This window comes from Vanessa cardui, chromosome 7, assembly GCF_905220365.1.
Source record: "Vanessa cardui chromosome 7, ilVanCard2.1, whole genome shotgun sequence".
Lineage (NCBI taxonomy): Eukaryota > Metazoa > Arthropoda > Insecta > Lepidoptera > Nymphalidae > Vanessa > Vanessa cardui.
The window spans coordinates 8,055,521-8,068,398 of record NC_061129.1 but is presented as its reverse complement, the minus strand read 5'-3'; the positions used below and the strand labels follow the sequence as shown (position 1 = coordinate 8,068,398).

Sequence of the window (12,878 nt, the reverse complement as noted above, 5' to 3'; positions counted from 1 at the left end):
TATTTTATGTGACTGGACGACAAATCAGTATCAAGCGGTTCAGGCTCAAGATGGTTTCTGCGGAACAGCGTAAGTAATGGCAACAAAATAAAATGATTATTGATATATAAAAAAATATAAGAAGATCTGTTTTTGAATATATTTAAAAGATTGAAGATTGTTTACTATTAGAACTTAAAAGAAAATATTTATAGCGGTACATACAAGCACATAATTTACGAAGCCAGTCTTCTAGTTAAATCCAAGTCGCGTGCACAGCTAGTTCAATATAATAATTATTCTAGTGAATAAAGTTACTTAACATCTCATTATATAATAATTTTAGTATGGCAATGTCATGACGTATTAACCCTCAACTTATGGGTGTAAATTATAATTAAATTTATAAAGGTACGTCCATATTTGCGCATATTGTTTGAACTTTATAACGTCGTAGTCAACAATTCAAAGGCATTATTCATCTTAAGTAATAAACCCGTTTTGTAAGAGATTCTCGCTTAGGATACAAATGATTCTTTGTAAAGTTTTCCCGTTCAATTGAACCCTTTTATGAGTAAAATGTATCTTCGACACCTAAACATTTGATCCCCTTCTTAGACCTCTCAATATTTCCCTGGTTCACGGGATAATATTCGTAAGATTTATGAAATTATCGAAATCCAGTTTGTTGTTTCTTCAGTAAGTCTTATAATTGACAAAGGATTGACAATGGACCATGATAAATATAAAAGTTATATTAATATAAAATAAAATGTTGTAATATATAAAACAAAACAATTCCATGACTAAAATGCTACCAAATTAATGGATATTTTTCAGACGTAGAGGACATTTGAAAGATATTCTTTAATTTTCAATCGCACTGAATAAAATTTATGTGAAACTTTTATTTTCAGCACACTTAATTTCATGGTTCACGCCGCGCTAACAACGTACTTATATTTTTATATTTTTCAAATGAGACCGAAATTGGGGCCGGTTTTTCTAATTAAAAATTATATCAATCAAATAATGTTTATTATTAAACAAGTACATTTTCATTTATGTCATCCAAATAATAAATCTACTGAACCAATATAGAGCCGAGATGGCCCAGAGGTTAGAACGCGTGAAATATTAACTGATGATTGCGTGCTCAAACCCAGGCAAGCACCACTGAATATTCAGGCGCTTAATTTGTGTTTATAATTCATCTCGTGCTCGACGGTGTAGGAAAACATCATGAGGAAACCTGCATCCATCATTTCATAGAAATTCTGCCACATTCCACCAAGCCGCATTTGAACAGCGTGGTGGAATATGTACCAAACCTTCTCCTCAAAGGGAGAGGAGGCCTTAGCCCAGGAGTGCGAAATTTACAGGCTGTTGAAGCACCAATATAAATGAAATGTTTACCATGAGATACATTTCATTTCTCACACCGTTTCACTCAAAAATTCATTAAAGTTCTTTCGAGCTAGTAAGTGAGATTCAATAAAAATGATATATGAAATAAAACGAATCAAACATTATGAAAGCTAACTTTTCTCATTTGTTTTTTTGATAACACAAAACTATTATTCTGATAGGAACCTTCACATTATGTTTGTCCATATACTCATGATTGGGTTTAGCAATATCATGTTTTTACGCTATATCATTTATGAGAAAATAACTTTTTACTTCAATGTAATTGAAAAGACAATTTTCGGACCGGACAAATTCCAAGTAAATGTTGGTGAACGATAATAAATGCATGAAAATATTGTACTCAAGATTTATCTATTTCTAAAATATCTGCTATAAAATTCTCGACAGCGTATTCGTATCTTTTATAGATTAGTTGCAGTAAGCGTTAAAAGAAATCTTCAACAAAATTCAAAATAGCGCTAGTACAAGTCACTCAATTAAAAGCAAAGTTATCTGGCCGTTACGCTTTTAAGATTAAACGACTAAATCAAATTTAACGAAATTTTAAATGAAGCAAGTTTGGTCCCAAAAAAAGGAATATTTTTCATACCTACAACCTACAACCATCAAATCCAACACAACCTAACCTACACTCAAATACGCGTGAGAAAACTAGTATATTATTATAAGAAAGATTCCTCTCTAACGATTTCCCGATTATTATATTAAAGGGTTATTTTGATCAGTTACTAGAAATAAGTTACTTCTTGTAAGGACTAAATTTATGCTCATACACTAAGATGGTAAAATTCTATATTATTTGTATGTATAAAGTGACAAATGGACGCACCCATACGTATAAGGTCATCCAACGTAGTTTATTACATGCAAAGTGACATAAAAACAACTGCATATCTGTTATAAAATATTTTACATCTATTCGTAAACATACGACAACGGTATTAATGCGTTTTTTTATATAGGTACGACAATTGTCTTGTTTATAGCTAAACATAGTCAAGTCTAGGTCTTGGCAATGGATGACATCATGATTTTGAAATATATGCTACGAAATTTGAAGATTTATAATAATATGCGAAAATGTTAAGCAAGCACATTGTTCAATATGTAATTATTATTTAAAAGTATTAAAAGTAAAATGGTTAATGAGTCACGTTGTACATATTACGGTCTTATTTATAAACGTTGTTTACCGGTGAGTTTGAAACACCGTAATTTGAAAATTGAAAAAAGAAGACGAAGCATTGTTTAACTGTACAGCCGCTTTATAATATTTTTTTAGAATGAATAAAACCTTTTTAGTTACATAGATTCGATATATTTTTTAATTTAAATTTTAAGATTATTTTAATTTAAGAATTTGAACTAAACTAATGTATTGTCTGTAATTTTTAAATGAAATATAAATGTCAGCTATCCTTTTCTATGTATTTAGCGCATCATTACGCTTGGTTGTAATTTATCGAGTTGGTAACATGTTTTCATAATAAAATCATTTTCCCGGAAGTTCGCTGACCCGCGAAACTTTGGATATGAATATATACATTTATAAAATATATTAAAATTTCCTACACAAGGTTTGTTATTTTTTTCAATTCAGTACTTTTATTGATTAAAACAAGTAATTCTTACAAATAAACTGATAACTTTACTTAAGTAATTTACCTTAATTTTACGTTATATAACCTTTGAGCTTTTTTTTCATGAAGCAAAAACTGTTAACTATTTATAAATTTCGTTCTTTTGAGGTCACATTTTCATTGTACGTTATTTTTCTGCTTCTATCTATCTAAAAATTTTATTTAATTAAAATTTACATGATTGATGATATTTTTACATACTAGCTTTACAACTTGAAACGATAAATCTTTGTGATGATTAGAAAAAAAATTGTCATTAATAAATAAGCGAGAATTATGTAATTTATATATAGTATAAATTAAATAATTCTCTCTACTACAAGAAAATGTATTCAATAGAGGATTCGTTTAAAAAAAAATAAGAATAACGGTATAGATAACGAAACAATACAATAGAAGCAAGGTGATTGTTTTTATTATGACCCATAGATTTCCGATTGACTCGTAAACTTAACTATTTTCAATGATTTTGTTTAAAATGTTACCGTAGTCATATCATCTATTTCAAACAGCTAAGAATAATATTTCAAAAAGTTTTGTCAACGCCTCGAGGGAATTAAGGGCACTCGAAAATCCATCTTAAATATAAAGGAGTAGCGACCTAATAAATTAGCGATAATGGCATAGAATTGCTTTTATATATTAAAAAATATTTTACAAATCTAATACTGTTTTACTTTAAAAATATTTTTCGTCAGTCGAGAAGGTAATTTCATTGAATGAAAATACAAAGTAAGTAACACTGTGATTGATTATCTATAGCGTTAATGGCGCAGTGGTAAGTGCCGCCTGACGACCTAAAAAGTCGTAGGTTCGATCTTGACCCTTTGGGCTATTGTCGTCTGCACTCCTAGCTATAAACTTAATTAAAGGGTATTGATAGGTATATCAGTAATTCCTTACAATGAGATATTGTAACTTTTTTATATGAAGAAAATTTAGCATTTCGAATTTTAGGTCATTTTAAAGGATTAAATTGAGTGTAAAGCTATTAATCGTTCGGAATGTTGATTCTACTGAGACGAACCGATAAGAAACTTAGCTTACTTTTGTTACGGAATTTAATTACATATTTCATTGAATGGAGAAGTCACCGCTATAGACTTGTTTTTATATTTATTAAATTGAATTTCATTGGTGAAAAGACGAATGTTTTCAAATGAAAAACGATGTTATGAGAAATTTAGAAGGAGATTAATTTGAAGAAATATTTTAAAACCAATTTACCTAAGTCTTCTTTTCTTATTGACAAACCGGTTAATTACGTGTATTTCAGAAGTCTGAATATGTTTCTGGATTTATATTAAGAATTTTAAAACGCTTTATCGTAGGAAATGTTAGCGTTCGCAGCGTCTGTTTTAATTTAATTGTTTAGACGAATTTTAAGCGGGAAGTTAATATTGTGGATTTTCATATATGATCTCTTTTTATAAGATTTGTTGATATGGGAGGGTATTTATGCAGGCATTATCTACCGTTTTGGGATGCGCCTGCATGTACTTAGATTATCTTTGCTTTGTTAATATTCATATTTATTAAGAATGGTTAAGGAATGTGTAATAAAATCATTTATAAGCACACCAAGGCCAAAGTGAAATACTTTTTTTTAAATTTAATATTTGTATATATGAGTAACTCCGCCATTAACAATCTCTTCGACTTTTTATTTAATTGCAGTTTAACGGCTGACTTAATTGTTTACATTCAAAGATAAAAATGAGTAATTCAAATAATATTTGGATTTACCGTTTTTTTTACGAACTTTCTTGACATATTCTGAAAGGTCGTCAGCGACTTAAAGGCTGTAAATAAAATCCGTATGAATTGAATTTATTTCGAATTTACTAACTACAATGAAAATGTAATTATAAAGAATGGGCTTTAAATCTCAGAATATATTACGCAAATAGAGATATTCCGGTTAATAATATGTATATATTCTTTTTTTAGATTTTAGTTGAAACGACGTAGCGATATATATTCTATATTTAAGGCTGTAAATATAAATTAGTTCTCTCTAGTATCTTATAGAAGACAATAATTGAACAATCTACAGTTGCTTTAGCGGTTCTATCAATTGGACTATATCGGCTCACGAAGATGATTCGTTGCAAATTAGCAGGGGAAAATTTTCGTGTATTCTAAATTAGCATGAGCCTGAAAATTCTATAAACAGTAGCTGATTGATAATGGGTCCCACTAATTTTTGTCACGCGGAAACAAATAATTGATAGAACTAAACTTTCAAAGAAAGTTTTAACTCTGAATTTTGAATCAAATTAATTATTAATCTAATTTTAATAAACTTGACCTTAATTAAGAGACTTTGTACATTCATTTGATGGTAAAGGAAATAACTTAATTAAAATCGCACTTTAAACATTCAAGCGAAAAGTTTCAGACAGAACCACCTCATAGAGTTAACGGGTATTATATTATGCTTTTTAATATAGTGAAACAACTTGGAACTGTATTGAAAATGTATGTAGATAACTAAGAGAGCCGAGATGGCCCAGTGGTTAGAACACGTGCATCTTAACCGATAATTTCGGGTTCAAACTCAGGCAAGCACCTCTATATATACATATGTGCTTAATTAGATTTTATTATTTATGTTGCTCGTGTTCGGCGGTGAAGGAAAACATCGTGAGGAAACCTGCATGTGTCTAATTTCAATGAAATTCTGCCACATGTGCATTCCACCCGCATTGAAACAGCGTGGTGGAATATGTTCCAAGCCCTCTCCTTAATGTGAGAGAAGGCCATTAGCCCAGCAGTGAGAAATTTACAGGCTGTTTTATTTATTTATTTTTTTAATAACTAATATTGAAGAGTAGATCAAGAATAGTAGAAGAAACGTGGTATAACTTCTGAAGGTAAAGGAGTACAGGTAAATTTTACTATGCCTTACGTATGTTTGTTAGATGTGGAAATTCGCCAATATGAGACAGCATCACATACATTACTCTGATTCCAATGTAAGTAGCTAAAGTGCTTGTGTTATGGAAAATAAGAAGTAACGATGGTACCACAAACACCTAGACCCAAGATAGAAAATTAATGATAATCTACATCGACTCGGCTGGGAATCGATCCCGGGGCCTCGGAGTGGCGTACCTATGATAATCGGTGTACACACAACTCGACCACGGAGGTCGTCATTACATTTAAAGTAAAATAATACCAAATAGGAGTGTAATGCATTATGCTCAAAATAAGAAAAAAAGCAGGAGCTGGATGCGAGTAGCCGAAGAAAGAGCACAGTGGCGTGCATTTATACAGGCCTACGTCCAGCAGTGGACAAACATGGGATGCTAATGAAGGAAAAAGTATATAGAATCCGTAATACAAAAACAAGAGCATTACCAATAAAGTAGTTGTGCTCGAATATGCTCAAGATTGAAAGCAAAATGGAGTGTCCTATACAAAATGTATTATGAGATGGACAATTTAAGTCATTACATGGGTTGACCCCTAAGGGCAAGCTGCGTGTTGAAGTTGAAGAAAAGACGCTTCACCGCAGTGGATAAAAATCGCCACAGACTGAAACAATTGGAAAACTTTGGAAGAGGCGTTCACCTGAGAGGGTTCGTTCATAAGATCGTAATAATGATAATTACCTGTATAATGCATTTATCTATATTATCTCAATTAATATTATAAACGTGAAAATAACTCTGTTTGTCTGTCGCTCTTTCACGACCAAACCGCTGAACCGATTTTGATGAAATTTAGTATAAAGCAAACACGAACTCTAAGAAAGGTATGTCCTTTCTTAGAGTTCATGTCACTTTTTTGCCTACTACATGACAAAGTAAAACTCAAAGCGAAGCCGCGAGCGACTGCTAGTATATTATATGTGTCTATATCATATAAAATCTATTTAAATGGAATTTATTTCATATTGTTATTTAAATTCAAAATGACTGCTTGTTATATTAAAATAATAATTTAAGTAATAATAATAATATTTAATAATCAAGAATATAATTTCGAAAAAATAATCTAAAACATTCGGTAAATGCATTAAATTGTTGTTAAAATAAGATGTGGTTTAATAAATAAAGGCTTACGACATACACCGCTTTGATTTCTAAATTTAACGTGTTTCGTTTGAAGGAAATATTAAGATTTTCATAAAGGCGCCTTGCTGAGAGTTGAATGAGATTTTCCCTTCTTTAGTCCCGGTAGACAACTAAGGTTAAATTATAACTATCGGCCCGTCCCGCCTTCACATGGGTGGACATAAGTTTTTTTTATATTTTTACATTTAATTTTATATTTTTTTACAGATTTAACAAGTGTCGTTCTATTTCAAAGTATTTAAACAAAAACCTTAATATATTATAAAAATAAACCTTCCTTATTAATACCTCTGTCTATTAGTGATAATCTCGTGATAATCCGTTCAGTAGTTTTCGAGTTTATCGCGAACATACAGACAGACAAAGTCGTGGAGGTAGTGAAATTTTAATTTAATAAAAATTTTTTTTACTTTATATGATGCTTGAAATAACAAAGTAGGCGCAATTGTATGAAATAAAAATTATACCAGTCATTGCTCCCCACTAAAGCACGCATTGCTTGGTAAGCTTATCTATTATAAAAGGTAATCGGCTTTTATGTACATTAGCTTAATGTCCATATCATGTATACAGATAACGAGCAAAAAAGTCGTGGAAAAATTATACTAATCCTTTTCTATTGTTCTTTACAAGGCAAAAACCTCATTCGCCTTGAATGTCAAATCCAAAACAGTTACAAGTACGTGTTATTTCAGAGATTTTGCAACTGAATTGTTTATTTATACTAATGTTTCATATTTAACGTTATTTTATACCATCGTGAATCTCATAAGGATAAAAATGAGCCATAAACCATCGCCCTGTTTTATTTTTTATATTTGCTGTTAGAGATGAAACGGGTAAACCGGTAACTATCCGTATATTTGGTCAATATTAAGCCGGATATTGGATTTTCGGTAAACATTACTTCAAAGCAATGTGAATGATGAATTCCGGTAAATTGTATCTAATTTGAATACTGTATCAGAACATTAGCTGATCATTAATTCATATATTTCAATTGTTATCATCCTTAAATAGTATATTATATATTAATTTAATGGTAATCAAATTATTATTAATGGTATATTATATATCCATGGAAAATACAATAGTTTTAAATCGTCATTTGATATTTACATTAAGTAAAGCTACCGGTTTTGGAAAGTAGATTCTAATGTGAAGTACCGGCAAGAAACCCATTAATTACTCCTTTTAAATTTCAAGTAGGATTTTTTGTAGCCTTTCCTTATTTTAAAAATAAATAGCAATCCATATTTTGAATAAATTACTAACTTGCCTCTTTCTACTTGAAAAGAAGAAGTCGGGAATTCAGGGTCAAACTTTCACATCGCTAGACGCCATATAAGGGTGATCTATTGATTCATCCTCCATCCAATCCATCATCCTCATACTCCATCAAGTATTCACGTCTGACTTAAGCGGGATAATAAAGTAACATTGTATTACCTTCTGATTACATTCTAGATATTATTCTTATATTTTACAAAAAAAATCACAAACAGTATCACAGCATAGTCCAGGTTATTAATAATATCCTGACAAAATACACTAATCCAAAACTTATAAACAATTACCTTCATACGACTCTGCTGCATCTGTACTACACCTAAATTTAACTCAATAAACGAGCGTGGAAAGATTGCACATGTATTTTTTCTGATAAAAGATATAATAGATTAATACAACTGGTACTAATGAGACTTCTTGTACTTATGTTTACTTTCATAGTTAGTTATGCGTAAAGATTTGGAATGCCTCGTTGGGGCAGTGACCTAAAACTGGATGAATGTGAATGACGATCTCTAAAATCTAGTCTAAAACCAAAAATAAATGATCAACCAAATTATTATTTTTTTGCAAACTGTAATCGTATTGTAAACGTATAGATATATTTAATTGATTGTATCCCAACTATAAAAAAAAAGGTTTTGTGTAGATTATAGTTGCAAGTAAATATTATTTATTAGTTATATTTTTTGTTATAATGGCCACTTAGTTTGTTATTTAGACGGTAATCAATGTTCGCATATGTTAATAATAATAAATCAAAATATCGGCGTTATTTGAACTTTGACAAAAAATCTTTTTTTTGTCAGATACAAAGTAACTTCTTAAATGAGTTTGAAATTCAAACATTCTCTGTATTCCTTATTCATCTTCTATTACTTCCAACTCAATCATTGCAAGTAATGAAAATGTTTCAAATGCCGAAGGCAAGAAAGACAGGAGTTTGATAATGTCCTTGTCGACGTATTCCCAACTTTCGTGAATTTACTGAGCCAGATAAAATTAGTTCCAAGAACGTATAGACAAATTCAATACAAACTTAAACTCCGCTTTGCTATGAAAATTGTCTTATCAATTCGTCCTCTTATTAATATACTGACGTCCAATTCAACTTTGTACAAATCTTCAACTATAATGATATACTCATATATAATTATATACAACAACAACAACAACAACAGCTTGTAAATTCCCACTGCTGGGCTAAAGGCCTCCTCTCCCCTTGAGGAGAAGGTTTTGGAACATATTCCACCACGCTGTTCCTATGCGGGTTGGTGGAATGCACATGTGGCAGAATTTCTATGAAATTTGTCACATGCAGGTTTCCTCATGACGTTTTCCTTCACCGCTGAGCACGAGATGAATTATAAAGACAAATTAAGCACATGAAACAGCGGTGCTTGCCTGGGTTTGAACCCGCAATCATCGGTTATGATGCACGCGTTCTATCCACTGGGTCATCTCGACTGATAATTATATAATAAAAAGTAATCGTAGCCAGTTACGATTTTTATAATGTCTTTTTAGATTTACAAATCAATCTGTGTACATTATAAAAATTAAATATTATTCCAGATTATCACAAGATATACCAATATTATTTTATCATTATGGCCGAGGTTGACTGTAAGCGACCGCTGTTGGTGACGGCCTTCATTTAATATTTTTCGATGTATGTACATTTTTGGTTTTTTAATTAATTGTTTTTTTTTTTCAATTAATCATCTTATTGATAAGGACTTAAATATTGTGATAGTTTACAGTTTCTGAACGCGTAGGTTACACTGTATGTTTAATGTTATTTTTTAGGTAAATATCTATTAAATATGTACAAATTCGAATTAAAAATAGTTACTGAATACATTTTGAGAGCTTGGAATTGTGGGAACTATTCTAACAGCATCCTTGCTACCATTCCACGAAAAAACGAACCAGATCTCATGTCATCAGTGGAGGCGATAAGCCGATGTGTCATACTTTTAATGAAACTTTTTGTATTACTACTCCAAGGTTCGGTGTTTCCTATTAATTATTATTATGATGCTATCTGTATTTTCCCCAATCTTTTTTGTTTGATAAATGTTAATTTTGAGACGGAATGTTAATTTTATTATTGTAATTTTATTTTGTATTGTCTCGGATAAGTGAATAGAACACTACTTATTTTATTTGTGTGTATATTTCGTCAATGATGAATGAATGTGTCATGAGGAAAAGCAATTCGCCTATGAAACCACTCGATAGAATAAACTATAAACTTTATCATTGACTGTCGAGGCCTTTGCCCAGCAGTGGGATATCTACAGAATGTTGTTGTATTTGCTTTAAGATTTTAAAATATTAAATAAGTATTGACATAATAATAAGATTTTTCATTCTATATCGTAGATATAATTGACTAATAATAAATATATAATATTTTGGACCCACACTTCGTTATTAGGTGAATGTCCGTTACAAATCAGATTAAGTACGTTAGTTTACCGTGAGTATAATGAACGATAAAAGTTGGATACGATTACACACTTCAAAGATTTTTCTTTCGCAATATTTTTATTCACATCATTTTAATATAAAGTAAATAAATGATAAACCAGTAAATATATTACTAGTACTGTGGGTAATACAATACTGCCAAACACTAATACTTCACATTCCTAGTTCTATTCTATTTCAATTGCATTCCAGTTTAAAGGACTGAACCTGTATATTGACGACAGTTAATGCGTCTTATGCTAATAATGCCTATATGGACGATGGCAGCTATTTACGAAAAGATGGTCCATTTGCCATTCAGCCTGCACATATTAATTTTTTTTATTAAATGTCTATGTGTTATTCTACATTAAATACTTGTTACAACATCAGCCAAGGCCTTATCTGACTTTGAGTAGAAGGTTTGGAACATATTCCACCACGCTGTTCCAATGAATACACTTGTGGTAGAATTTGTATGAAATTAGACACATGCAGGTTTTCTCATGATGTTTTCCTTCACCGAGGAGCACGACATGAATTATAAACACAAAGTAAGCAGATGAATATTCAGTGGTGCTTGCCTGAGTTTGAACCAGCAATCATCGGTTAAGTTCTAACCACTGAGTCATCTCGGCTCTTATTGTAAATACTTCTTACTTATTATATAGATAATTTAATTAGTATAAAACCGAAAAGCCATTCTAAGTTCGACTGTTAACACAATTCGACTCATAAATCATTCCGGTCGTAAAGTTAGTTCATGTTTACATATAAAATACTTCTAAGATTTGTTTAAACTACAATACAATCATAAGTTAGTAGTAAAAATACTGCTATGGTGACAAGAACGCATCTTACATTCATCCGTTGAATTGCAATTTCATTATCACCCTCCTGCCCTTATCCCAATTTTATGTAGGGTCGGCGCAGCATGTCTTCTTCTTCCATACTTCTCTGTCTGACGTCATCTCACAAGTAACATTCTTTCCATCCATATCGTTCCACAATACTTCAATTGCAATTCCAATACTCGACGAAAAGTAAATATTGCATTCGATTAGATTTAATAAGACGGTAAATTTGTTTTTTTTTTTTTTAAATTATATGCATTTAAATCGACAGTGGTCGAATTCACCAACAGTTTCTTCTTTTCAATTTTTTTATTCACAAACGTTGACCAATTATTTGGTGTATATTTGTGGTCGTATTTATATTTAATCATGACAAAAATAGTTGTACGATAACTCTCGTACACATAAAACATGTACACGTACGTATACCTACATAATATAAATCAAATTCGATATACCTTGATCAATTATTGATGCTGTTGCTTGTAAAATTTCGACCACCTTTTATTTATCTACAAATAGTGTACAACTCGACAATCCAATGTGTTAAAATGCCTTTATTGCAGGCCAGTGTAGGCGACAAGGCACAAATGTTTATTACGAGCGAAGAAGCGACTAAAAGAGAGGAAAACACGACGTAAATGGGTCAAAGAAAGAACACTGATGAACAATAACTTTTGTGACTTTAATAGAGGCACGAGCGCCACGCGCGGCACGCGGTTATCAACTAAACACATTAAAAATGCCGGTTGCTACAACCAGTGACTGCTTCTCGTAATGCATCGTAAACATCATCACGTATTGTTGTTGATTCGAAATGGGATCGAATCGAGATCTTTCCTACAAATGCCTATGAGCATTTGTCTGATTTAAATATAAATATATCTCGTAGGTAGCCTCGTTCGGATAGGTTTTATTTGATCAACAAACATTATAATAATGCTAACGTAACGGGAATCATAAAGGTATTGCTCGCAATCTGAATAAATTTACAAATCCAATGTTCGCAGTTTGAAGTGTTATCTAAAAGACAGCAGTAATTGTAATATCTTTTTTTTAAATTTGATAACTTAATATACATTTTTATTAAGCAAAATTTGAATATCAGAATTATTAGAATTAAT

The 12,878-nt window shown here is 31.0% G+C and overlaps 1 protein-coding gene across 1 annotated transcript in view; it reads right to left on the bottom strand.

The window, feature by feature from the left end:
- The window catches only part of LOC124531374, a 37,748-nt gene extending 25,279 nt beyond the window's left edge, over window positions 1-12,469 (bottom strand). Inside the window, exon 1 of the mRNA XM_047105928.1 lies at window positions 12,213-12,469. The gene's annotated coding sequence lies outside the window, so the exon portion shown is untranslated. The remainder of the gene's footprint in view (window positions 1-12,212) is intronic.
- Between the last annotated feature and the right edge of the window lie 409 nt (window positions 12,470-12,878).